Genomic DNA, 27,150 nt, shown 5'->3' on the forward strand with positions numbered 1-27,150 from the left:
GTCTCCTGTGGCCACCAACAGGCACCAAGTGACCTTGATTTTGGACCACAGCATGAAGGAGTTAAGGGCATCATGATAGTAGGGAAGTAGGAAAAATTGTGGAGCTTCCCCATGGAGTATTAAGGGAAGATTAATGGGATGTCATATCCCTCAAAACCTTGGCTCCTGCCTTTTTATAAATAACCTATTCTGACTTCCAGCTTCACGAGCACAGGAATCATGCCTAATTTGCCCTTTTGACCTGCACTTGACCTGGCACATATTAGGTGCTCAAGAAATAATTGTTGAATGAATGAACTGACTGGACTGCTGTGGCAGAGGCCTTGCTGGTCCCGGCCCTAGCCTGAGAGGCAGTAGCAGCCCCAGACACTGAGGGTCCCCATGGCCATCCGTGCAGATGCCACCCTGCTCCCAAACCCTTTTAGGCACTTGGCATGTGGAGGCGTCCTCTGGGCCACTGGATATTTTCCCATGCACAAGGCCCACAGAGGCCACCAGGGAGTCGGGCATTGTCCTGCTCAGAAAGCTTCCACTTGGGTCATTAATAACAGTTCGTTTTATTAAAGGAAAGCAGGCTTCAAAGAGCTGCGGGTTTATGGGAAGGGACTTGGATGGAAGTCATTATTCTCACTCCCCATCTTGCCCCTCATTCTGTCTCTTCTGTCTTCCATTCAGCCCATGTTTGATCTCCTGTCTGTGCTTTCTTCTGCCAGCTCAGGGTCCGGAGGGAATGGGCTATTGTATCTGTGGTGGGAAGGATGGGGAAACCCTTGGAAGTGGCCTCTGGTCTGTGAGAGGCAGCAAGCGTGGTAGGGCGGGGGGGGGTGTCTCTGGGAGGTGTCTGGGAGTGGGAGATAAAGGCACAGGGTTTGTGGGGAGGACTCAGTGCAAAGTTCTCTGCAAGGTCAGGTAGAGAAGGGGGGCTCTGGTTTGAAAGCCTCCTGCCTGAGAAAGGGCTAGGACACTTTTTGCTCCATTTTTCCTAATATACATCAAAATCACAATGATGAACGTGGCTGATGATTACTGGGTGCCTGCTCTGTACCACGGTCTGGGCTGCACAAGGGATGTGCTGTTTTGCCTTCCCAACAGCTCCCGCCAATTTACAGATGAGGAAACCGAGCCCTCAAGACATTGTCATTTCTCCACAGTCTCACAGCTGACACCGCTCCTCCCTGTGACCTGGGTCATGACGTGCACCGCTCTGAACCTCTGTTTTCTCATCTGCAAAATGGGAAGACAGAACTAATTGTATCCAGTACTTGGTATGAGACACGTGAGCTTTGATGTCTGTTTTCTCTGGTTATGGCGGGAACAAACACACAGAAGTACTCAGCCAAACTGTCTTGGCCACCCAACCCTGGGTCCTGGAAATAACACAGCAATGTGTGGCAGGGTGCTCTTCCGGAGGGCCTCTCCAGTGCTGGGTGGGGGGCATGTGGTGACAGAGCAGTGCTCGAGGCCAAGAGTTAGAGTCCTTATTTGTCATCAGATAAACGTGGCTCCAGGGAAGGGTGTTCCTGCAAAGGTGGCAGGCTGCAGCCTTCCAGAAGAGGACAGGCCGGACAATGTGAACCCAGGCTTGGGGGAGAGAAGAGGAGCGAGACAGAGATATATGAAAGCATGGGAGAGACAGAGAAGGACAGAGACATACAGAGAAACAGGTAGCTGTCCAGGCAGATAATGAGCTAGGCAGGGAGAGAGAATAATAAGCAGATCAGAGAGAGAGAGAGAGGAGAGTCAGAAAAACAGAAATGATGAAACAGAAAATCAGGCCAAGAGACAAATGTGGTCAGAGAAGCACAAGCCGAGAGACGCCGAGACGCTGGGAGTGTGAGAGCCAGTGATCAGCTTAAGAGGAGAGGGAGAGGGGGGCAGACAGAAGCAGAGGAGGAGAGGAAGAGAAAGGAAGACAGAGGAAAGAGCCAGGGGGATGGAGAAAGAGCAAAGGGGCAAGGATGGAGGCGCCCAGGGAGCCCTCCCTGCCTGGGTTTGGGCTGTGTTCTCCTAAGTGCAGCTCTGCCTGCCCCGAGACAGTAGCTGAGAAGCTAAACGCAGCACACTGCTGAGAGCCGCCTGGAAGGCCATCCAAGGACGTGAGGCCTCAGCAGGTGCTGCATGAACGGGGAGAGAGAAGCCTGTGGTTCTTTGAGTTAAGTCAAAATTATGACTGTCCAGTTCATTTTTAGGAGCAAGTAAGATCCCCGGAGCAGGCCTCGTGCTCGTTCTGTGTTTTATGGGAGCTGGAACATTGTGAGTGTTAAGCAAACATGCTCTCTCAAGTTCAATCACGGAGGAAGGCTGGATGGGAGCTATTAAACAGAGCGGCCCTCACAGCTGGAAAAATAAATCACAGACCAAGGCATCAGCCGGTGGCCGGACCTGGGCCCCTAATCCAAGGTGGCAGAGAAAGCCCTTCTGTGCCTTTACAAAGGGAGCTCTGGAGTGGGCATGGAGCTCACGTCTCTACTGACAATCTCAAGGCCACTGACAGTCACAGTCAGACAAGTCCTCGGGAAGGAGTAGTAATAGCAGCTGTCCTTCACAGAACACTGACTAGTAACCTCAAAATGACCCTATGAAGCAGGTCCTATTATTTAAACTACTTATTTACTACTGTTTAACCTGTTATTTAAAGGGGGTAGCCCCAGTTTGCAGATGGAAAAACCTGAGCCCTCCTAACCTGCTCAGATTATAGTCAGGAAATGGCAAAGCCAAGATGTGAATTCCAGGTCTCCCACTTTCCCGGCCATTGGCGCCCAGGTGGTCCTGATGAGATAGCGCAGTTGCTTCCAACAGGAAGGCCTGGCTATGGTCACAGTGGCCCCCATGAGTTGGGGGTAAGTCCAACTGGAGTGACTGCGTCTTCTTTCTAGACAAATCCAGGAATGCAGTGATAGATTGGTAGGTTCCCCTCTTCTATTGTAGCCAACCTGCACCCCAAAAAGCTCCTTTGGGAGAGGGGAGGTGGAATAGGCAGGCGTTGCCCAGAGGCGGAGAACGGGTGGGGCTTCGAGATAGCCTCTGACCTGCTGGCCCATCATCTCTCTATTTTCCCTTTGACTGGTGGCATGCTTTCCTTTTCCTCTGTGGGACAGCTCTACCCTCTAGTCCCTGTGATTCTTGCAGCAGTATCCATTCCAGAACCTTCCCTGCCCTTTACCACAGTTCGCATAATGACACTGTGCCTCTTTAGAATGCTTTCACCAGCGAGTACCAGAATGCGCAAGTAACAGTAACTTAAACAAGGAGAACATTGAATTATCTCTCACAAGAACAAAATCTGGAAGCAGAAAGTTCTGTGTAACAGCTGAAGAGTTCTCACAAAGACCCAGGTTTTTTACCTTTCCACTGGTGTTACTTCGTTGGATTTTTGTCGTTAGGCTTGTTGCCTTATGGTGGCAAGAAGCATCCGGTGGCTTTTGCATCACAAATGCATTCAAAAGCAGGAAGGCAAACATCTTCTTGCTCATCCAGCTCTTAGGCAGGAGACAGAAACTAGGTACCAACACCGACATATTTCCCCTCACATCTCTGGACAGAGGGAAGTCATCTGGCTACCCTCAGCCACTATGAACGCCGGGAAAGTGAGTATCTGACTTTCTCAGCCTTCAAAGTCAGAGACAGGTAAGGAAGAGGAGGAATGGCTACTCAGTAGGTAACACGGGGTGCTTGCAAAGATACGCCAATCACGTCTATAGTACCTGTTCCAAAGAGTCAGCATGTGATCAAAGCAGAGCCTATCAGTCCCTTCCTTGGGGCTTTACACTCGAATGTCAAAAGAGATGCTCAATGTCTTCTGAGGTTGCAGGGATAGACTAATGTAAGCTTGGAATGCTCTGTGGCTGTGGCTCCCCTTTCTCCTGCTGTGGGGAGGGGAGTATGTGCTCCTCAGCAGAAGAAAACGAGACCAGTGCCGGCTAAAAGATAGGGAGGAGAGGGGAGGAGAGAGGAGGAGAGGAGAGAGACTGACAGCATTTAAATTACTGAATCCTCATTACTGAGAACTGCCTTTAGACTTCTGACTTTGGCTTAAAAGAATTCAACCTGGGCTTTAATTATTTACAACTAAAAATGTACAAGTATCGCCAGGCCCACTGACAGCTTTGAGCACTCTAAGCACAGGTGTCCTCTTGCTCCCTGTAGGTCACAGAACAGGGATAGGCATCTTGCACACTTCCCACCACTTCTAATACCTAGAAAAGGGAGTCGGCCAGATGCTTGAGTCTACAAAAACCAAATCCAAGCCTAAGACCTGGTTTCCTTGAACTGAATGGAGGCCCTAGAATATATCTTCTTGGGAAAGGAGAGGGCATTAGTGGACAAAATCTAAGGGATCCAGACAGTTTCAGAACCAGCCTCATCCACTTTAGACATGGTAGTAATAAAGCTAACACACAGTGTTTACTAAGTGCGAGTTTGCATTTATCAACTTCATTCTTGCAACAGCTCCATTAGGTAGATGCCATTTTAGCAATGAAGAAATTAAGGCCCAGGGAGGTTTAGGAGGAATGCATTTGACTAGATACCTTTCTTCAAGTCTTTATTATTTTAAGAACTATCTTTTTCTCCAACTGCTTACAATGTACCTGTGAATTGTGTGTGTACATAATTATGCCAGACACGGGGGAATGTGTATGTGTATACATGCGCACACCCCGTCGGCCTTCTGTATCTGAGCATCCTGCATCTGCAGAGTCAACCGACCATGCATTAATAATATTCAGATAAAAGAATATTAAATAAAAGACATGCAACAGTAAAAAATCCAAATAAAAATCCAGTACAGTATAACAACTATTTGGGCATAGCATTTACTTTGTATTAGGTATTATAAGTAATCTAGAGATGATTTAAAAATATACAGGAGGATATATCTAAGTTATATGCAAATATTATATCATTTTGTGTAAGAGACTTGAGTGTCCCTACTGGAACTTTGATACTCCCAGTCATCCTGGAACAAATCCCTTGTGGATTCTGAGGGATGACTGACAACTATTTTCCAGGTTTTATACCTGGGTAATATTGATCAATATCTATCTTAAACTAAAGGCCAGATATAAAACTTGAATTCCTTACTTTTGACATGGATAGTTATAGGTGAATTATGGGATCTTGCCTCATGGTGGAAATGGATGCTTGTGGAGTTAAGTATGAAGTGGAATGTCCAAAGCTATGAGGACAAGCGGGCATGAGGCTGCTTTTCTTAGAGATCTTTTAAAATAGGCTTGTATTGGTTTTCTAGTGCTGCATAACACGCCCAAAACTATGTGGCTTAAAACAGCACACATGGTTTATCTCAGAATTTCTGTGGCCCAGTAGTCTTAGCTAAATTCTCTGCTTAGTCCAGAAGTTGACTGGGACTGTGGTATCATCAGAAGCTGCACTGGGGGGAAGGTCCACTCCAAACTCACTCAGGTCAGTGGCAGAATCTTCTGTGGCTATAGGGCTGAAGTCTCCATCTTCCTGCTAGCTGTCAGTTTCTTGCCACCCCCCCGCCCCCCGCACCTGTCTTACAACAGCACAGGAGTCTACGTCTTAAGAGCCTGCAAGGGAGAATCTCTAGTCTGCTAACATGGAGTCTTTTATAATGAAATGTAACCATGAACATAACAGCCCATGTTGCCACATTCTGTTGTTTAGAAGGAAGTTCAACTCATGCTCAAGGGGAGAGGATTCTAAAGGGCATGCATGGCTTATGGGTGGGGGATCATCACTTTGGGTGTGTCTGCCATGGAGATCATCCTCATGGTGGAGTTTTGGCTAGCAGCAAAGGGGTAACTTTGGTGAACTTCAAGGCACCCATGCATGTCAGAAGTACGGCTAGCATGTCATTCAGCGTTGCACTGGGCTGGGCTCTGATAATCATGTGAATGAAAGACCATAACTCCAAGACTGAATTTTTGATACTCAGCCTGGTTTGCAACCCAGTGATTGGCTGGCCTGCTCTGCTTCTGCTAGGAGACTTTCTCTGCAGTCCTGGAGATTGGCTGGGACTAAAATGATGACCACAATGTTTGTGCCTGGCCTGGAAGCCAGAAGTCTGGATATGGGGAGGCCAGGTGGTTCCTTGCATCTCTGGGCTTTTCCGTTCCCATAACCCACCCAGTAGGGACCTGCTCTCTGCACAATGGCCAAACAGGAGGTGGGGAGAGGCCTAGAACTGGGTAGGTGCTGACTCCAGCATTCTCTTGGCTGTCGCTGTGCTGGTTGTTTTTTCTCTGGGTCCCGCCCGTTCTGCAGCTCCACCTTCTGTCCAACCCCTCCCCTTGGCACTTCCCGGTGTCACCCCTGACCTTGTCTTGTTACTTGTTCCTGAGTCTGCTCATTCATTCATTCATTCATTCATCAATTCCTTCACTATACATTTACTAAGCGTTTAGCATGAGCCATGCACAGGCCAAGGATGGGGAATACTTCGCAGGGAACAAAATGGAAAAATGGACTAGGTTCTTGCCTTATTGGGGCTTGGAGCTGTAGACACAAGAACTAATATGAACAAGTAAGTGGGTAATATACTGTCAGGTGGTGAGAAGTGCAACGAGGAAAGAGAGCAGAACAGGCGTTTCGGGAACAAGGCTGCTGCATCAGATAGGGGGTCTGGGAGGCCTCTGATGAAACAGCCCTGACCACAGCCCTGCAGGTACGTGGGGAGAGCGTTCCGGGGAGAGGGTCCCCCAAGCAGAGTGTGCTTGGTGCGTTAGAGGAAGAGTGAGAGGCAGTGTGGCCAAAGCAGAGTGGCCAGGGCAACTCTGAGAAGAGCTGGAGAGAGAAGTCAGGTGTTCAAGTGGAAGCTAGGAGGAGCGTTTCCACAAGGTAGTTGAGAAGCTATGGTGCTGGCACAGGGAAAGGGCTCTGTCAGTGGGGGCTGCGTTTTCATTAGATTCCAGATCAGGGCCATGGGGGACCAGAAGGCTGCAAGATCAATGGCTGCTGATCATCACAGACCTTACCAACTGGGTTAAGGAAATTGGGCTTGAGCCTGAGAACAGGGCAAGCCTGCGATGATTTCTGTTGTTGAATCATCCGGTTGCTATGGGGAGAGAGCTAGAATGTTTATTTGCTGGGAGCCACAGGGAAGACGGTGATGATTTTTGTGGCTGGTGGTTCGTTGTTCCCTGATCTCCTTTCTGTCCCTCTCATTCCCTCTCCGTCCTCTTTTTCAACCCCAAGGCCTTCAGAGTCCAGGAGGAGATAGACTCACGGTGACTGTTGACACCCACATGGGAGCAGCACTTTACAGTTTGTAGAGTGTTTTCACAGCTCTTCTCTCACTTGGTCATCAGAACAGCTCTCTAAGGGAGAGAGGTTCTCTATCACTCTTTCCATTTCATGGATGAGAAACTGGGTCCCAAAGAAGCTGAAGATTTTGCTAAGTACGCAGATGTCAGGAGAGTTTGCCCTCCCAGCCGAAAAGCCCAGGAAAGCCTCATCATTTTTGTTGTTTGTGTGCATTGAGGGAGGGATGCATGAGCAAGGGTGGCTCTGAAGGGGGGATGCTGGGAAGGTCAATCTCGTGGTTAACCAAGTCGTGCCAAGCGCTTCCTGGTGCCCACCCACTTGCCCACCCGAGAAGGCAGCCACACGCCCACAGTATGACAAGGACATTCCTCTTCGTGGGTTACACCAGCCTCAAGACAGAGAGGAAACCAAGCAGGATTATGAGCTGACGCAACAAGAGACACAGTCTCATAAACCCACTCCTCTTGGTCCCCTGGAAGGCCGCATTCGTCAGTCTCTCTTCGTTCATTATTTTTTCTCCACTCTGCTCCTAGATGTTAATCTGCTGGCTTTGCCAGGCTTCTCAGGCCCCCCTCCCCATCCCTCCTGTCCTCACAGGGGCTTCACTGGGACAGGAAGTTCATTCACTTGCTGGTTTCTTCCTTCCCTCTTGCCCGTCCATCATCCGTCCTTAGAGTCATCACTGCCCACTAGAGGTTATAAGGATGGACAGTTATAAGGATGAGCTCTGCCTGACAGGCCCTGGTCACTGAGATGTGTCGGCTGCAGGAAGAGAAGAGAAAGCCCAAAGGAAGGGCTGGCAGAGGTGGTGGTGATAAGAGGAGAGACTTTGGATGCTCTCCCTGAGGCTTTGTCTTAGCAGATCCTGGAATTGGACAGGCAGGAATTTGCTTCTGATGACCATGGGCAGATAGGTGCCTAAGGACCTTCTGGATTTGATGGATACCTTGGGCTTCTCCCCTTAGCTGACAACCTTTCCTCTCAAGGAATTGGACTTACAGGAGTCCCGATGCTTTAAAAAGGTGGAAACTTGTCTTTGGCTAAGCCTCCTAACCTGCCTTTTCTCTCAAAGGTTCTCCCCCTCCATGCCTCCTCACAGGGGTCCTTCCAAATCATGTCCCTCCCCTTGCTCAAGAACTATCTATGGCTCCCTAGTACCTTCAAGAAAGAGTCTAAACTTCCTTACTTTGCCCCTGGTGCCTTTTAAATCTCATTGTCCACTGCATTCTTCGCAGAATCCAATGTTCCAGTTATTACCACAGGTACTCACAGGTCCCCCATGCTTTATTTTGCTCCATTTCCTATAAGAATAGTGTGCTGGTAAACCCAGTACCCTGAAAATAAAAACAAAACTAAAAAAGCCCTGAGTTGCAGCATCTACCAGTTACTGTGGTGAAAATACTTCCACCATGGCTGATTTCAAGGTACCAACTTGATGCCATTGAAAGCAGAGTTGGGAGGAGAGCAGAGGGAGGGTCCTTGAGAGCCCTCCTCACTCTTTCCCCATCCAGTGTCCCCTGGTTGTGTGACTTTGGTCAAGCTCCTTAAACTCTCCCAGCCTCGGTTTTCTCCTGTAAAATGGGGGCAGGTATACTATCTTCTCCATCAGGACCCTTAGAGGCAGGCAATGGGAGGGTGCATTGCAGTGCTTAGCACCCCTGTCAACTTACCTGTGAAGTGCTTCCCCACCATTCATCCTCTGCTCACAGGCCCCTCTGCCCAGAGCTTTCACTGAGCTAACCCCCTCATTTTCCACTCCAAAGCACGTCACTCACGCTCTTCTTTACTGCTGTTGTGTGACCTCATAAGAGGACCCTGCAGTCCCCTGGATGGCCTGCACCCGATTCCTTGCTGTTGCCTCAGTGTTCTGCAAAGAGCCTGGCCCACAGTTGATCCGTGTTCAGGGGATGGGTGACCGTGTGTGTAGGCAGGGGGATGTGCCAGGGTTTTGGAAAGATGGGGAGGCAGAGAGAGGATGTGCACATAGGGGTATAGAGGGGTGTGTTGGGATGCTTCACCTGTGTGCCTGATCAGCAATGACATCGGGCCAGGTGTGCCCGCTGGAGACCCAGGTGGCCCTCCTTCCTCACAACTGAGCAGGGCACAGCCCTTCTGGCTCAGGGCAAGGTCCCAGCCCCAGCTGCCAAGGAGGAGCTCGTCCACGGCCGCAAAGATGGCAGCAGCCTGGCTGTTAGAGAGAAGTCAGCTGAGGGCCAGGTGAATTAATAAAGCCGCTCCGAGGTGGTTTGGAGCCACCATGGAGGGGCTGGGGAGAAATCATCTCATTTATTATAAAACTTTAATTAATGTTATTCACTTCCAGTGATTATGGAGGCTTAAAATAGCGACCGGCAGCGAACTTTAATGACCCATCTGAGGCTGTTGTGTTTTGTTTCTGGAGGGCCCTGAGCTGAGCTTGTAAGGGACACACATCTGTCCTCTCACTGGGCGGTGAGTGGCTGGGAGCTCCAGGGCAGGAACAGGTAGGCCTTGCTGCATGTCCCCGTGACTGGCACAGTGCTGTGACTTCACAGAGGCATCTCCAGCCGGTCAGCTCCGACCTTACCCTGGTTTGCTTCACTGTCCAACGCTTCTTTCCCACTTCTCTGCTTTTTATATGTTTTTCCCACTAAAGTATCAGCGATCTGCTCACTGCTGCATTTCCAGTGCCAAGAACAGTGCTTGGCATGTGGTGGGAGCGGAAAGGCAGGATGGATGGGATGGGAAGTCATCTTCCAAAGTGCCACTAGGATTCTCGAAGGGTTACCTATATCGCTACCCGTGGGCCTCGCTTCTAGACCCAGCTCCTCACAGAGGGCTGAGACCTGTTCCCAACCAATCTGGTTTTATCTGTTCCACAAATTCCTCCGTAGACACAGCCATGTTTCCCCTCTCCACCTCCCATAACACCCTGATAGAGCATCCCGGGGGAAAAATCTCAGTCTAGTATGAGTTTCAGGAAGTGTGTCCCCTCTCCAGGTGGACTCAGCAAGGCTCTGCGCTCACCCTGAGAGGACAGACTTTGCTGCCTTTGTGAATTCAGCTCAAGTGTGGAAAAGGGAGGGAGAGGGCTTGGTCCCAGCTCTCCCGAGGGAGCTCAGTGTGTCATGATAAAAAGCAGAGGTCTGAAGAGGTCACAATCCTAACTCCGCTCCTTTCTGGATTTCCTACCTCAGTTTTTTCACCTAAAAAAAGGGGGTATTTCAGTAAGATTTATGTCACTGAGGTTTCGAGAGCAGAGGCAGGACACAGAGGTATGGGGACACCCAGTGAGAGTCTGCAATTGCAGTTCCTGGCTGTGGGACTTTGGCCGCGTCCCTTTTCCTCTCTGTGTCTTGCTTTTCCCCCAGGAGGCACAGGTTGTGAACTCTCGCCCATCCCTGCCACTATCAACTGTGTGACCTTGGGCAAAAGACTTACCTTCTCTGATCCCTGTTTCCTCACCCACACAATGGGGATAGCAAATCCACATCATTAATGACAATAGGCAGGAATCCTCAGCACCTGATGCCTAGTCCATGCTGGTCATGTCAACTGTTTCCCCACCCCTGATGAAGACAGTGGTGCAGCCTGTCTCATTCTACTCCCAGCAATTTTGCTCAGGCCGTTGGGCTGATGTCCCCTGCATGCCTGACATCCTCTGCCCATCTCCCAGTCCATGGACAACATGCTATTCAGCCATAAAAAAGATGGAGACTTTACACCTTTTGTGTTTACCATCATGGTCCCTCAAGCCGAGTCTGACCAAGAAGCAAACTCTTCAACCCCTGAACCTCTGCTGTCAGGCTTCCTCCCCTGCCTGGCGTCCCAGACCTTTACTAAAGCTCCACCTCCCCAGGGATGACCAGATCATAGTGGGTCAGACCCTGGGGTGGGAATAGTACCGGGGAAGTTCAGGGCAGTCCCAGCCTGGGGAAATGGGGGACAGGCCACTGGGAGAAGTCACCAGCACAGCCAGCAGCTGCAGAAACAGACACCGGGGATGTGTAGAAGCTTTCCATGGATCCCCACTTGTACCCAGAATCATGTCAAAATGTCTTACTAGCAAGGTGACCCCACATTCCACCAGGCTTCTCCTGTGCTGTCCTTTCAAGTTCATCTCTCAGTCCCCTTCCTGCTTCCTGGCCTTCCTCGTGTAGTTCCTTCTGCCCAGAACACCCTTCCCTCTCTCCATCTGCTTAAGGTCCACTCACCCTTCTCTTAAATGCCACTTCCTCAGGGAGGGCATTTCTGTTAGATATGGTCACCATGCCCTGTAGGCTTTGTCACAGCCTTCATCACAGACACCCTCAATCAGTCAGTGAATCATGTGAGTCAATCAATCCGTTAGTCTGTGACATCACCTAACTCCAGTGAGAATAGCCCACATCACAAAATCCTGAATCTGCAGATGCTGGTGTGGATGTGGAGACAAGGGAACATTTTTGCACTGCTGGCGGGACTGCAAACTAATACAGCCTCTATGGAAAGAAGTATGGAGAATCCTCAAAGAACTAAAAGTTGACCTTCCATTTGATCCCACAATCCCATTACTAGGAATCGACCCAGAAGAAAAAGTCTTTTACCACAAGGACATTTGCACTAGAATGTTTATTGTAGCTCAATTCACAATTGCCACACATGGAAGCAACCCAAGTGCCCATCAACCCTTGAATGGATCAACAAACTGTGGTATATGTACACCATGGAGTACTATTCAGCCACGAAAAAGATGGCGACTTTACATCTTTTGTGTTTACCTGGATGGAGTTCAGACATGTTCATCTTAGTACAGTATAACAAGAATGGGAGAAAAACGTATCCAATATCCTCAATATGAAACTGATATATAAACAACTATAAGCCCACACAAAAGAAAAACACAGGTATAGTTTAGTGAGAGGGCGGGGAGAGGAGAGGAGACAGAGAGGAGGGGGGAGAAGGGAGAGTGATTGGCGGGATCTCACCTAAAGTCCACAACGTGAGGGTGTTCAGCACGCCCCCTGGGTGAAGGGCTCAACTACAACTTGAACTTTACCTTAGAAATGAAAACAATGTAACCTAAACATTTGTGCCCTCATATCAATCTGAAATTAAAAAAGAATCAAGGAGTTAGTTCATCAGTTGTATGTGTAATGGCTGCCTGCACTTGACCCTGAACTCTCCAAGAGCAGGGACTGGTCTTTCTTGTTTACCTAGTAGGTGTCTGAGACGTATTCATTGAATAAATACAAGGGCTGCCCGAGTTGTGGTCTGCTAGATCTGCTTTTGTTATTAGGTAAGGCTGTTTGAAAAGAACATGCTACATGTAGTCATTCAACACACATTTTTTGAGTACCAACTATATAGCAGGCATGTGGAATTTTTTGTTTTTAAGAGACAGAGTCTCACTTTATTGCCCTCGGTAGAGTGCCGTGGCATCACAGCTCACAGCAACCTCCAACTTCTGGGCTTAGGAGATTCTCTTGCCTCAGCCTCCTGAGTAGCTGGTACTATAGGTGCCCACTACAATGCCCAGCTATTTTTTTGGTTACACTTTGGCTGGGACCGGGTTTGAACCTGCCACCCTCAGAATATGGGGCCGTCGCCCTACCCACTGAGCCACAGACGCTGCCTGGCATGTGGAATTCTTAATCCCGGCCCTCAGAGGCTAGGGATCGAGCTGGGCACGAAGAGAGAAAGTTGGAAAAGCACTGTGGTGGGGAAATGTTTTAGGTGCTGGGGATGATAGTGGGAGGGGTCACAACACAGCATGGGGAAGGGGTTGGGGTGCGGATGAAGCGAAGACTAGGAAGGTTTCACAGGGGCAGGAAAAGCAGCGTTGTGTCTTGAAGGATGCACAGGAGGTTAAAGGGCATTCCAGGCATGTGCACAGCATGTGCAAAGCCCTGAGGCACCCCAGAGCAAGGTGAGTTTGGGCATGGTGAATACTTGGTATGGTTGGAGCTTAGGGTGGGTTGAATGGATTGGTGGGAGCGGGGCAGGAGAGTGAGCAGTGGGCAGAGTTTGGGCTTTATCCTCTAGACCAGAGGTTCTCGAGCTGGAACAATTGTGTCCTTTCCTTATCCAGTCTGGGGACACTTGGCAGTAGCTGGAGACATTTTATTTTATTAAATCATAGCTGTGTATATCAATGCACTCATGGGGTACGATGTGCTGGTTTTATATACCATTTGAAATATTTTCATCAAACTGGTTAACATAGCCTTCACGGCATTTTCTTAGTTATTGTGTTAAGACATTTATATTCTACATTTAGTAAATTTCACACGTACCCTTTTTGATGTTCATAACTGGGGCGGAGATCAGGGCGAGGGGAATGGCTCTACAAGCATCTAATAGGTGGAGGAAGAGACGTTGCTAACTAGCATGTCGCACACAGAACAGCCCCACAGCAAAGCAATCCCCAGTCCCAAATGTCAACAGGGCCAGGGCTGAGAAACACTGCTCGGGGCCATGCGGTTCTATTGGCGGGATGTAAAAGAACCTGGGAAATTGTTATTTTAAAAGATCCTAATAGTGGGCAGTGCCTGTGGCTCAAAGGAGTAGGGCGCCTTCCCCCTATGCCAGAGGTGGAGGTTCAAACCCAGCTCTGGCCCAAAACTGCAAATAAATAAATAAATAAATCTTAAAAAAAAAAAAAAAAAAGAACGTAATAGTGATTAGAGTCCTCCTTTACCAGACACCCTGCAACCTTTTTGTTCTAATAATATAAACCCCAACCCCACCTGGGCACCAAGGACATAGCTGTTGGCTTTGTGGGATGAGGTGGGGAAGGACTATACCTGTGAGAATTCAAGGGTCATTTAAGGCATTGATGACACCTCAGGATACATCCCAGGGCCACATTTAACCCTTTCTTCTCCTGCCTGCTTTTTTACCGTTTGCTTTCTGGGCAGGAACTCAGAGAGGACACTCATGCGGTCAGGACATAGATGTGGGGTGGACACTGTACCCCACCCCAGCAGGAGAGATGGAGGGCTCTTGGGCTTTGGAACCAGACTACACAGGTTCAAATCCCAGCTCAGCCTCTTACATTCTGTGCGACCTTTGGTAAGTTAATTAACACCTCCAGGCTTCAGAAAACTCCCCCTGGGAACTGTGCCTACTTGGCACGACTATTATAAAAATGGAATGAGGTGATGAAGAGAGTGGTGGTTGAGTCCCTGGCCATAGTGTCAAACTGATCTGGATGCCAGTCTTGCCAGCCAACTGTGGCTTTCAACAAATCACTTAGCTCTCTGGATTTCCTCATTTGTAAACTTGGGAGGATCACAGTCCCCACCTCGATGAGCATCATGGCAACCATGCACCTCAAAGAGCCTAGCCCAGTGCCTGGCACATGCTATTTGTTGCCACTAAGAGTCACCAGGAGCTTTATGATGAGCCCTCCTTGAGGTTCAGAGCCCCAAACATAGTAGATGCTGGAGAGGGGGTATGAATTCCTTCCACTCTGGCCCTGGTCAGGCATGACCTCTGGGGTGGGGGGGAAGCTTGGCCCCTGCTGGGACCTTTCTGTTTGTGCAGCCTGGCTCACACCCCTCTACCCCGGATTCTGGGGTGAGGGCAGCCACCCTAGGTCAGGGCAGGCCCTGGAGCAAGATGGGTCTTAGCTTTCAATTTCTGCAGTTCCCCTCATCCCTCACCCCTTCCCATCCCCATTAGCTTCCTGACTGCCCAGCTCTTCCTCTTCCTTTTGAAATCCCTGCCACTGTCCCGGGTTCCTCCAGCTATTACACAAAGGCCTCTTGGATTCCAGACTCGGCCCCAGAGGCCAGCTCAGTAATTCAATTATGGTGAGGGAGCTCGCTCCTTTTTGCCTCCCCCCTCTTCCTCTTTCTTCCTTTTTTGCTTTTTTTTTTTTTTCCTTTTTAGATCAAAAAAGAAAAGAAAGACATTGTGACCCTCAGAAGATGCTGTGACTGAGAATTTTCTTCTCGGCTCCAGCTCCCGCTAATGAAATACCAAGAATTTCTCCCCTCAGAACACGTGTGTGGGGGCATTTGATGTGTGTTCTTTGTTTGGGGCTTCTTTCTTATGCCTCCTATCTGATGTTGGGGGCCCATATGAGTTTCCTACCAGAGACACGATGGCTGTCCCCTCTGTCTGTTGGGCCTAGCCTTGGGCGACCTTTGCTGGAGCCCAGGAAGAGAATCTGTCTCCAATAAGGCCTGCTCTATTTCTGAGCTGGACGTTTATTTTGCAGAGTTCACACATGTGAGATCTGTGGATGGGGTTGTTGCCTGGAGGAGAGCAGAACAAAAGCCTGGGGGGCAGGACAGTGGTCAGGGGGACAGGACTCAGGACTTACACCCTCATGCGGGCTCTCCTGCGCTGTGTGATGGTGGCAGGTCACTGCCCTGGCTGGGTCTTGTGCTTACCTGCCAATTATAGGTCTGTTTTCAGATGTGGGCTTAGGGTCCCCCAGGTGCCTGACCTCACATTAGGGCCAGTGGACAGAAACAAATACATCCATGCCCTGAGCTGCAAGAGTCTGAAGCAGACGGTCTTGGAAAGCTTTTCTGGCTCTGACTTGCTAAAAGCAGCCAATGGAGGCTCAAAAAAAGACACATGAGCTGATTTAGCCAGGGGCTAACAGGAAACCAGGTGGCAGGGATAGATATTCTGTTGCTTTTTTAGTGATTTTGTTTTTTCATAAGAAATAGAATCTTTCTGAGGCAAAAAGGCTCTGAGTGTTTGGCTGACCCAAGGCAGGAAGCGCCTTGAAAACATGCTAGTCATTGAGAGACAGCTGCCCCCAGGGGGCAGCACAGAGCTGGGTAGGGAGCTCTGTCTCTCCATCAACCCCCACCCCTCAGACTCCGGCTGCCCCCCAAGGTCCTCACCCAGCAGTCTAACCTTTGCTCCCCAAGACAGAGATGGGAACTTGGACACCATGTTTCCGTCAGCCCTTCTTCTCCAGTCTAAATTTACCTGTCACTTCCTGAGTCCTGATTCCAGCACTCAGGGCCCATAAGGGGGCCACAAATGATGAGAAGAGGAAAATAAAGGGCCAAGGAGGATAGAGTGACCATGGGGAGCAGGGACGGACCCATCAGGTGATTTACAGGTCCACGAGAATGCTGGTGGAACAGACGGGAAAGGAAGCCCTTCACTGGCGGGACTGTGCAGAGAAGAAGCCTTCCATTTCTACATGGGAGGGAGGTCCAGAGGATAAGCACACATGTGCTTTTTGCCCAAGCTCCCCTCTTCCTCCTGGAATGCCTTCCCTGTAGCTCTGCACACTCAGACACTGCCCATCCTTCACTTCCCGGCTCAAAAGGCATCTCCTCCAGGAAGCCTCCCCTGATCTTCCAGCTGGGAGTTCTTTTCCCCGCTTCAAACTCTCATCACATTTTGCCCGGACTGCTCTTGAGACCCTTAAGATTCTCCTGCTCTGTGTTCTAGGTTTGTGTGTCTGGACACACAGGGCTGCCAGCTACTGGGATGGTATGGATTGTGTCTTATTCACTTGCAAATCCTCCGTAGCACTGAGCATAAGGCCCAACGGCTATTTATGGAGTGAATGAGCCGGAGACATGAAACAGGAAGCAGGCTGTACGATGGGGCTTGGTGCAGATTGTCTCATTTCATCCTCACATGACCTTAAAAGGTGTAGACTCTGTCGAATCACTTGACAGGAGAGGAAACTGAAGCCCAGAGAAGTTCTACAATTTCTCTGAGGTTGCGAGCCTTGTCTGTTACAGAGCCCTAGCTGCTGTTTGCTCCCAGAACAGGCTGTTTCTCATGGGTGTCCAAACGATGCTTTCCAGATGCTTGGTGCCCATTCATTCCATTGGGAATGATGTAAAAAATTTTAATTCTTAATTTATAGCAGAAAAAATATAAGTAGCACAGTGAACTTGTCATTTTATAGATGTTACTGCAATAACACAAGACTAAAAAGGTATTTGAGCTAAAACACACACACGAAATCAGGGAGTGAGTAGGGGATGAAATTGAAGCAAATAGTAAGTAAATAATAATTCTCAGGGTAAGAGTCACACAGGTGGTTTAGAGATGTCTGAAGTTTGTGAAACGTGTTATAAGAGAATCCATGGCCTACAGGCGTGTTTTTAAAAGAAACTTCAAAAAATTATGAAGAATAGTCCAGGCATGGTGGCTCACGCATGTAATCCTAGCACTTTGAGAGGCCAAGGTGAATGGATTGCCTGAGCTCAGGACCAGCCTGAGTAAGAGTGAGACCCTATCTCTAAAAAATAGCTGGACATTGTGGCAGGTGCCTATAGTTGCAGCTACTTGGGAGGGTGAAGCAAGAGGATAGCTTGAGTCCAAGAATTTGAGGTTTCTGTGAGCTATAATGCCACCACACTCTACCAAGGGCAACAAAGTGAGACTGTGTCTCAAAAAAAAATATTATGAAGAATAGTAATTACATATTAATTGGAGGAGAAATAACTAATTGAGATAAGTCAGGAAAGAAAAGTTAAAATTGTCCTCCACCCTATGGGGGGGTGCTGTGTGTAGCTGGCAATGTTAGCCTGGTGAGGTTGAGACCCCAAAGTAGATCTGGACGCCCAGATGGTACTGCTCCAGTGTTCTTGCAAGCACACTTGGAACCTGGCTGGCTCCAGCTGAGGGTCAAAGCCATTGCAGGTGACACTAAGGCCTTTGTTTCTGAGAGTCAAGTGGAGGGATCTGCCCAAATAGAACCAACCCTCCCAGGAAGAAATGAATACATAGAATGTCTCACCCAGAAAAGAGGGAATGTGCCAGTCCCTACCCTTCCAACCCTTTAAGTCCCCATCCACCTTGACCCATGGGCTGATTTCCTTCTGGAACTTAGCTCCCCCACACCTGGGTGGGAATAAAGACCACTGTGGCCCACGCAGAACCTGGACTTCGTTTCCTTTCGTTCACGTTTTGGAATAAACTTTTATTTTCAGTCTTTGACCTCTCAGGCTCTGTGACATCTGGCCAGTGGCTGGGGGATGCCAGATCTAGCACTGCAGGCAACGGGATCCTGTTACCCCCCACCCTGACCCAGGTGTTCAGTGCCGACCCCAGAGGCTGAGGCAAACTTCCTACTCCAGCTCCCGCTTAGTGCTGTGGCCCTCATTCCTTTGTCAGCTGGTTTGCTGCGATTGATTTACGTGTCTGACTTCCTCTCCAAAAGCCCCACTGCTCTCGTGGGGTCCATGCAATGCTTTGCATCGGGCCTGCTGCAAAATAGGTACTGAATAAACTAAAAAATTGCATCCCTGGCTCGGCACCTATAGCTCAACCGGCTAAGGCGCCAGCCACGTACACCTAAGGTGGCGGGTTCAAATCCCCAGCCCGGACCCGCCAAACAACAATGATGGCTGCAACCAAAAAATAGCCGGGCGTTGTGGCGGGCGCCTGTGGTCCCAGCTACTTGGGAGGTGGAGGCAGGAGACTCGCTTGAGCCCAGGAGTTGGAGGTTGCTGTGAGCTGTAATGCCACGGCACTCTACCCAGGGGGATAGCTTGAGGCTCTGTCTCAAAAAAAAAAAAAAAAATTGCATCCCTGCAACTCTATATGGAGACCACTGTGTACCAGACAGATCCTAAAACCCAATGGAATTTAAATTCCTCTTAATTCCTGGGTCTACCTCTGAGACAAATTGTATTTCCTACTGTGGTCTTCCTTGCTTCAAAGAGTAATTACCTGATTATCTATCTATCTATCTATCTGTCATCTACCTACCTGCCTTGATCTACAAGGAGGACAGGGTTGGTCCTTTGGAATACCCCAAAGATGAGGACAGAGTATAATTTACTGTAATGAGTCCCTATTCTGTGCCCAGATTACTTGGCACTTCTTTCCCTTTATCTCATTAAATCATTACACCAGTGTTGAGATGTAAATACAGGGAAGAAACTAACAGAGGATAAAGACTCCTCCAAGGAGATTGTGCTAGTCATCAGTGTGGGCCACAAAATACTTTTGGTTTAACTCTGTAGCATAGGGTGTGATTGTACTTCTTTGATACGATCTGTGGAGAGGTACTACTTTGGTCAACAAACTGTGAGTACCTCATCCCCTTCCACTGCTCAGGCATTTCTGACAGCGGAGACCCCATCACTCCATCTGGAGTCATTCCAATATTTGGAGTAAACAAGGCTATTACTCCTTGTAGCAACGTTTGACAGAAGAGAGGAGATGGATGCAGCTGGTGAGCCAAACTTGGCATGTTAGTCTGGATTGCTATAACAGAGCTCCATAGACTTGGTGGCTTAAGCTATAGACTTTTGTTTTCCAACATTTCAGTGAACTGGAAGTTCAAGATCAAGGTGTCAGCAAGGTTGTTTTCCCTTGAAACCTCTCTCCTTGGCTTACAGATGACTGCCTTCTCTGTGTGTCCTCATGGGGCCCTTTCTCCGCACTTAGGCATCCCTGAGACCTCTTCCTGTTGTATTAGAGATCTACCTTTATGACCTTATTTAACCTTGATTACCTCTTTAAAGACCCTATATCCAAATGTAGTCACGTTGAGGGTTAGGGCTTCTGCATATACATTTTGGGGGAACACAATTCAGTTCCTAACACCTGGGGCGGGGAAGAGATCAGGAGAACTAAGAAGTGACTTGGAGGTGTGCAAGTTTCTGTCCAGCTCCTTTCTGCCCCATGCACTCAGAGGGACTGTTTACCCATCACACCAGGCCTGACGTTTACATCTCATCCTCCAGATGGTATGTCCAACCCACTGGCAACCCCAGGGTTGTGCAAACCCCCTGTCTCTTAATGTTGTTTTCCTGAAGGATTTTTCATATCACTCCAGATTCTGAAATATGAAAAATGAAACCCTCAGCTAACCCTGAGGTATCTCCTAAAGAAGTGATGCATTAATCTAGGCTCTTTGCCACATATTGCCCCCACACTAACATGCATAGACATGTCCAGTAAAAACAACTTATAACTATAGCAATACTGAACCTATCCCTTAGACTGGTTATCTGTAGATAAGCTCTTCATCACCATACAGAAAGTCCGTTTTCCTTTGTTTGCTGGGAAGCCTCAAGCTCTATTCTCACAGAACTTATTGATGAAGCACGGTGGGGAGGGTCCTCCCTATGGTCTTTCCTCATTGAGTTGAAAGGGCTTTTCAGCCCCTCAGTCCTGCTATCTTGGGATTTTACCTTCTCCCCATGGCATCAGCTGCCACTATCTCCAGCCACTTTCCCGGTTTCCAAGTGCTGTCGTTCCTCTGTATCGTCTTCGCTGAGTCTGACGTATTGAAGCCCAAAACCTGGAAGCAGCCCCAAGATTCTTCTCTCTCTTCCAGATTCTCTAGGGCAGTGCCAAGTGGGAGGGGACGGGGTGCAATTCTCTGCTTTCCTGCAACTCAGCAAATTGCAATTTATGAGTTTCAATCCACATGAAAGTACACCCAATTAAGTCTCTCTGGATTTATTTGGAATGCTGAATTAATTTGGAAAATAAGAGGAAAAAACAACTTGGTTTCAGCCCAGTGAGGGATCGTGACATTTTACCAAGTCCTGTCACCCCTTTGCATTTTCTTCACATCTATTGGAGTACCTCCTTCCAGACCAGCCACTGGCAAAGTGGAGATGGTGACAGAGTCCTGTTCTTTTGGGAGGGCTACTGTGTGTGGGTCTTCATTCACCAGGAAAGAGCCCTCGACTGGGTAAAGGAAACCTGCCCCCCAAACTGGACTTTTCAGATCTTGAGCTCTGCATGGTGTACCAGGCCCTCTGCATGGGTCTGCTCACGGGAAGGTAGCAGGTCCTGCCAACTCCCTTCCTTCAAGGGCCTTCATCTATGAAGTCTTATACCCAAGACTCACTCACTGCATGTCTGCCAGCATGTTCTTCTGGAAACCCAAATTGGATCATGCTGCCTCACCGTGTTTCATTCCTTCAGTAATTCCTTGTTTCTCTAAGAAGAAAACCTGCAATCATCACTGTGCCTTGAGTGTCCACAGGGCCCGGCCTTTCCCACCTGTCCAGCTGCTCCCAGAATATACTCACCTCCTTCTTCCTTCCTAGGTCTCGCCATTCCTGCACGCCCACTGTGCCCCAACCCACCCAGTCTCATTGCCTTTGCATCTGCTGTGCTGTTGGCCTAGACTGTCCTTTCCTTGGGGGGCCTAGTTGACACTTACTCTTCCTTCAATTCTCAGTTAGGTCTTCGCTACCTCAAGAAAGCTCTCTGGGACTAAACTAAGTTGTTTTTTTGTATTGTCTCTTCTGACACCAAGTTTTTGTTTTTTGAAGCAGTTATCACAAGAGGCATTCTATGTTTGTGTGTTTCATTCTGTCTCTCCCATCAGACTATGAGTTTCAGAAGACAAGGACCACATCTGTTTGCTTTCACCCTTGACTCTTTAATGCCTAGTACAGTAGCTGAAACAAAGCAGGCCCTTGGGAATAATTGGCGAATGAATGAATGAATGAATGAATGGGTGAATAAACACAGATATTGGTTTTCCTTATTTAAGTCATAGGTTGTGAATGACCCTACATAGTTCTTTGTGCAAGACCAGACGGGTCCTGCCCAAGCAAGCAGGTATTCCAGAGGCAGGTGGCTATTTGCAGTGTTGGACAGCAGCCAGGTCAACAACATCTCCTGAAGGTGGGGTGCAAAGCCCAGATGAGGACCAGATCCTAATCATCTGTCAGGTGGGGGTGTTCGTGGTGCCCAGTCCTGGGTCTGCTGAAGAGATTAAGTGGGAAGCAAGAGGTACCATGCTTGGTGCAATGCCTGGCCCAGAACAAGTGCTCAGTATGCGTGTGTGTCTGTCCTCTCAGGATCCATGTCCTTGTGTTGAATGCCAGGTTACTCCCCTCCCTACCCCTGCCAGGGAAACCAGGAGGCCAAGGCTATAGTCCTAAGTGTGTACACTCTTTCCTTCTTTCCTACAGATTTTGTGAGCTGGAGCTCTTGTTGGCCCCTTTCGGGGATGGAGTACTGAGGACACAGTCTAACCACTGTCACAAAGAGATCCCACACTAACCATGGCTTTAGCCATCTGGGAATTCATTCCTCTCTAACATAACAACAGTGCAGGGCTGGTAGGACAGTCCCGCCCTCCTCCACGGTGTCTGCTCTGATTCTGACCCAGCCAAAAAGGTAGGGGTAGGGGCAGAAAGCAAGGAACAATGGTTCTAGCTCTTTGAAGGGAAAGATTCAGAGGGCCCTTTTCACTTTTACTTGCATCCTGTTGGCCGAAACATTGTCACATGGCCAGATTTAGTTGCAAGGGAGGCTGGGAATAATGTAGCCTGGTATTCAGTTACCACTACACCACTACAGAAAAGGGAAGAATGGCGATTCTGGGCCCACCACCTGCACCCAGAGCTGCCCTCCAGGACTGAGGCAGCTCTTGCTTCCTCTGTTGAACCCCAGTGTCACCCACAGAGTACACAATACCAAGTAGCCTCCCAGGAATGTTGGGGAAGTGAATGAATGAGTGAATAAATGAATGAGAGGATGGAGAGCTCTGCATCCCGAGAAAACCCCTGTCAATGTGACGGAGAAACTAGCACTCAGGTTGCCTGATCCTTCCTCAAATCCCAGCGGTGTGTGGCCTCAGACACTCGAGTTGCTTGAACTCTCTGAACCACATCATCTGTAACATGGGGATACTAATAGTACCCTGCATGTAAGGTTGTTAGGGGAGTACGTTAGATTGTAAGTAGAAAGTGCTGAGAACGGTGCCTAGCACATAGCAAACAGGGAATAAATGATGGCTCCCAAGGTTACTATTTGAAGATTGCAGTTAGTGTTACAGACGGGCTTCCTAATTCTCTCTCTCTGAAGATTTCTGTTTCACAGAGAACCACACTATCTGGAGTCTTTTCCCATCCAAGGGATGTCCTTGAGCACCTCCATGGAGCCAGGAGGACCCCGTTGCATCCCCTGTGCCTTGAGAGGTCCTGGAAATAACTTGCGTTGTAGTCAAATGAAGTTGAGTACAAGTCCCAACTCTGCCATTTAGTTACCGTGTGATTTTTAAACAACAAAGGCCTCTCCGAGCACCAGTTTCTTCCAAATGGAGGTATGAATAATTCCACACAGCAGCTCCTCTGTAAAGTTCTGCCTGGACAGTCCAGCTCTGCCCCAGCTGGGAAAGCAGTCAGTGAGAAGGGGGGCTTTTGCCTCCCGGGGATTACAAGGCACCTCTACCTGCCTCCCCTTTCTGCACTTGGCTGCCAGGAACCTACCATTTCTGAAGCAATCTAAAGTTCCAGGGAAAGTGATCCTGGCCAGGTCACTAAAGTCCAGAAGCCGTTAGCAGGGTCTCCCTAGCTCCTGAGTGGAGCTGGCCACCTTCCCGCCAGCCTTAATGCTCCCTGCCAGGGGTGTGGGTAGGAGGGGTGGGCACCACATGGTGAGGACTCCAAAATAGCTACTGGCCCACAGTAAGAACTGATTTATGCCCCACTGTGGTCCCCAACGGCCAATATCAATAGAGGATGGGGGTTAGAATTTCTGAGTCTGACCCGAGCATGAGAATTTTAATCCTAACACCCCTATTTAGTCGTACAACTCCAGGGGGCACCAGTCACGCTGCATTGCACGCAACCGGAATCCTACATGCAGAGAAGGCTATGGGAGTTGAGCTTGAGCAACCAAACTTCAGGTTCCTCATCTGTTGTATTGTTGTGCAGTGATTAAACAAGTCGATCAGTCCGAAAAGCTGCACAGAGACAGCACTCCATAAATGAAAATTGTTCTTACTTGGGTTTTTTTTTCCTCCCTCTCTGGGTATCCCTGGGGTACTGAGCTTGTGTACAAGCCCTGAGGTCTGATTTGTGTCTGCCCAGAGCAATCGAACTTTGGAGAATCGTTTTTAGATCCTCATGAATGAAACAAATCTTTAGGTATCATCTTCCCAGTAGAAAACACTCAGTGGTCAATGTTTTCTCTCAAGCTTCTTCTCTCAGTTCTTCCAATTGGGAAGGAAGTCTGTGTAGGGTGCTGGCAGCCCTTACACGGGGGGTAGGTGCTGGAGAGGGCATAGTGAGCAGTGGGTAGAGGAGATGGGTGTCGGGCTGGTGTCCCTGGTCTCTCCCTCAGGCCCATTGGGAAGGCCAGGTGAAAGGAGGCCCCTGTCACTGGCCCACTCCAGGTCAGGGGATGTCTTGGAGGCAGCCCTGGGAGGTGAGGAGGCAGACGAGGCCTCTCTGTGCTGGAAACGAATCTATGGAAAATCTTGGCATAGCACTCCGCCTCCCGAGCCGCTGGGAGGCCGCAGACTGCAGCCCACGAGGCCTGAGGCAGGAGGCAGGAACTGGCTGTGGGAACACACAGAGCTGACAGAATTCAACTGACTTTTTGACATGTTTCTGTGGGAAGGGCGGCCCTGAGTGCGAAGCCAGTTCACAGAGCAGAGTGGGAACTTTCATGTGGCTCCAGGATGCTGGCCCCCTTGACAGGACACTGGGGCCCTGTCCGGACAGGGCAGGGGATAGGAAGAGGCCTGAGGGGCATTTCAGGAGGCTCCAGACTCTGGATGAGGAAAAGGCAGGACTTCCTTCTACCTCCATGGAGGGAAGCCTCCAGCTAGGTATCCCGAGCCCTCTGCAATCATCCTTGCCTAAGACAGGCAGGCCTGGGCCCTGGTTTTGAACCCTGGCTCTTCCATTCCCCAGTTGTGTATCTTGGGACAAGCTGCTGAACTTCTGTTTCTTCACCCATGAAACAAGTATGAACCAACATAAGTTAACAGGTGGGAAATCGTAGTGCCAGTTACGTCGGTAGTGCTGACTGAGGCGATGTTCCCGACACCTTACGGATGCTACTGTTTCATTATAATATGTTATTTTATTTAAAAAGATTATATATGCTATTATTTCATTGAATCAGAACAATCCTGCAAGAGACTGATTATTTAGCCCATTTTACAGTTGAGGAAACTGAGTCTGGAGCCTAAAGGGCATCCAGGCAAGGGGAGTAGCTTAGATACAAATCAGTGTTTTTGGCATCCAAATCTTGGGTTCTTTTCCATCCATTGAGAAACCTCTTTACTTAACATTATTAATGGGAATTTTGTTTACGTTTTGTTGGTAGAACTGATTGGGAATGCTTGGGGTGCACAGCCCAAAGCATCCTCATGGGCCGTTGGAGGCAGAAGACATCCCCACGCAGCAGATGCATGGAGGTGGTCCCGACCCAGGAGAGGGTGTGTGCTGCCCGCCTCCCGTAGAAGGGGCAATATCCAATTTTCTCTTGTCTCTTGGAACTGTCCCAAGCCTGGGAATCATGACAGACTTTTGGGAATACCACCTGAAATTAGGGTGGGTATGGTAGGGGGATTCAGCCTCTTGGCCTTCTGCGGGCACCCTGAATGATGGGAGGATGAGTCACACATCCTTGGAGGCACTTCTTCATTGCCCACAAGTACTCCAGCCAGTACTCCTGGCCAGCCACCTGGATTTAGAGAGGGGGCCGGCTACCCTCTCCAGGCAGTGGGGTGCTTGACAGAGTCCAGGCCCGCCCAAGTGCAGGGACCCAGGAAGTTCAGACAAGGTCAGAGAGTGTAGCCATCTTTGTGTGACATTCCCAGGGCTCTGTTTGTAGAGCACAGACCCAGGACTGTTGGTCAGGCCAGGCAGGACACTGCCCTGGGGCCATTTTGTTGAATGGTCAGTTTTAGAGACAGGACTGGCCTTGAATTCCAGTTCTGCCACTTACCAGTGACCTTGGCAATCTCACTTCCTCACACTGAACCTCACCAGCTTCTTCTGAGAAGGGGCAGAAATGACACAGCCTGCATGGGGCTGTTGGAGGAGCCCAGCTGTGCTCATGTGTATAGGGCAGGCGAAGGGCTCAGTTCGGGGTAAACACTCCAGACATATTGGCTCTCATGGAGACGTCAATGTTGCTGTTATCATTCCTGGCCCAATTTCCAGAACCTTCTGCCAGCTCAAAGCCCTTGGTAGTACGAGGGCTGCTTTGATAGTCTGCGAGGTATGTGAGCCCATATGGGGGGCCCTGGTGGTCTATCTTCACCAGCATCAGTCCTTATCTGGGGGTTGAAGGATGGGAGGCCTTTGGTGTACCCCCTATGGAGATACGTATGCCTGGAAGGGGCTAAGCAACCACTTTTACTAGTGAAGCTTTTGTAGAGTGGTTGAGGGATGGGGTGTGGGGCTTCTGTCAGAGGCTGTCAAGTGGCCATGCTGGCTAGTGAGACTCCTCTTTCCTCTGCGTCTGGGTCCCTTCCAACAGCCTGGTAGAATCTTTAATGCTCATCAAGCAAAAGCCCGTTGGCCCTCTGGTATTGTGGGAGTTTGGTTTCAAATTTTCCAAACTATGCAGCCTTGGGGGCCACAGCCATCCTTGCTGCCCTTGTGGTACCTTCAGGTTGCTAGAGGTAGAACTGATTCACAGTAGGCCTTGACTGAGAGGAGGCACCTCTTCTGGCCTCAGTGTTCCCCTCTGAGAAGTGGGAAGAGGTTTTCCAGCTTCCTCTGCCTTCATTAGAGAAGCTAAGGAGGACTTGGAGGCTGGCGTTAGCGGGACATCTGGAGGAACTCAGGACAAGTTCCTGGTTTGACTGGAAGCCATGCTGGACCCTCAGGGGCTCCCCACATCACCTGTCTTCTCCACACAGCTGAGGAGCAGTCAGCACACGCCAGGCCGCTGCCTGAACGCAGCACAGCTGTCAGAGGCCCCCTCCACCTCCCAGCTTTCTGGGAAAGGGGTGAAGATTAATTAAAGTTGTCAGGGCCTAAGTAAAATCACCAATGTCAATTTCCTCCCTCTGGTTCTTGCTGTCAGAATAAATTGGACAGTCATTACCTAATACTCAGCCCATTTTCCTAATGTTTCATGGATGCTGACGGGCTGATGGGAAACAGCGAAGGTGAGGCCCTTCTGAGCCACAGAGAGAGGGAGCTGCATGGGCAGAGTGGTCCTGCCTGGGACCATGGCCTCAGGAGGGAGTCGCCTTTGTGGGCCAGGGCTTGGGTTCTG

This window comes from Otolemur garnettii, unplaced genomic scaffold (genome assembly GCF_000181295.1).
Source record: "Otolemur garnettii isolate 467f Iridium unplaced genomic scaffold, OtoGar3 scaffold00001, whole genome shotgun sequence".
NCBI lineage: Eukaryota > Metazoa > Chordata > Mammalia > Primates > Galagidae > Otolemur > Otolemur garnettii.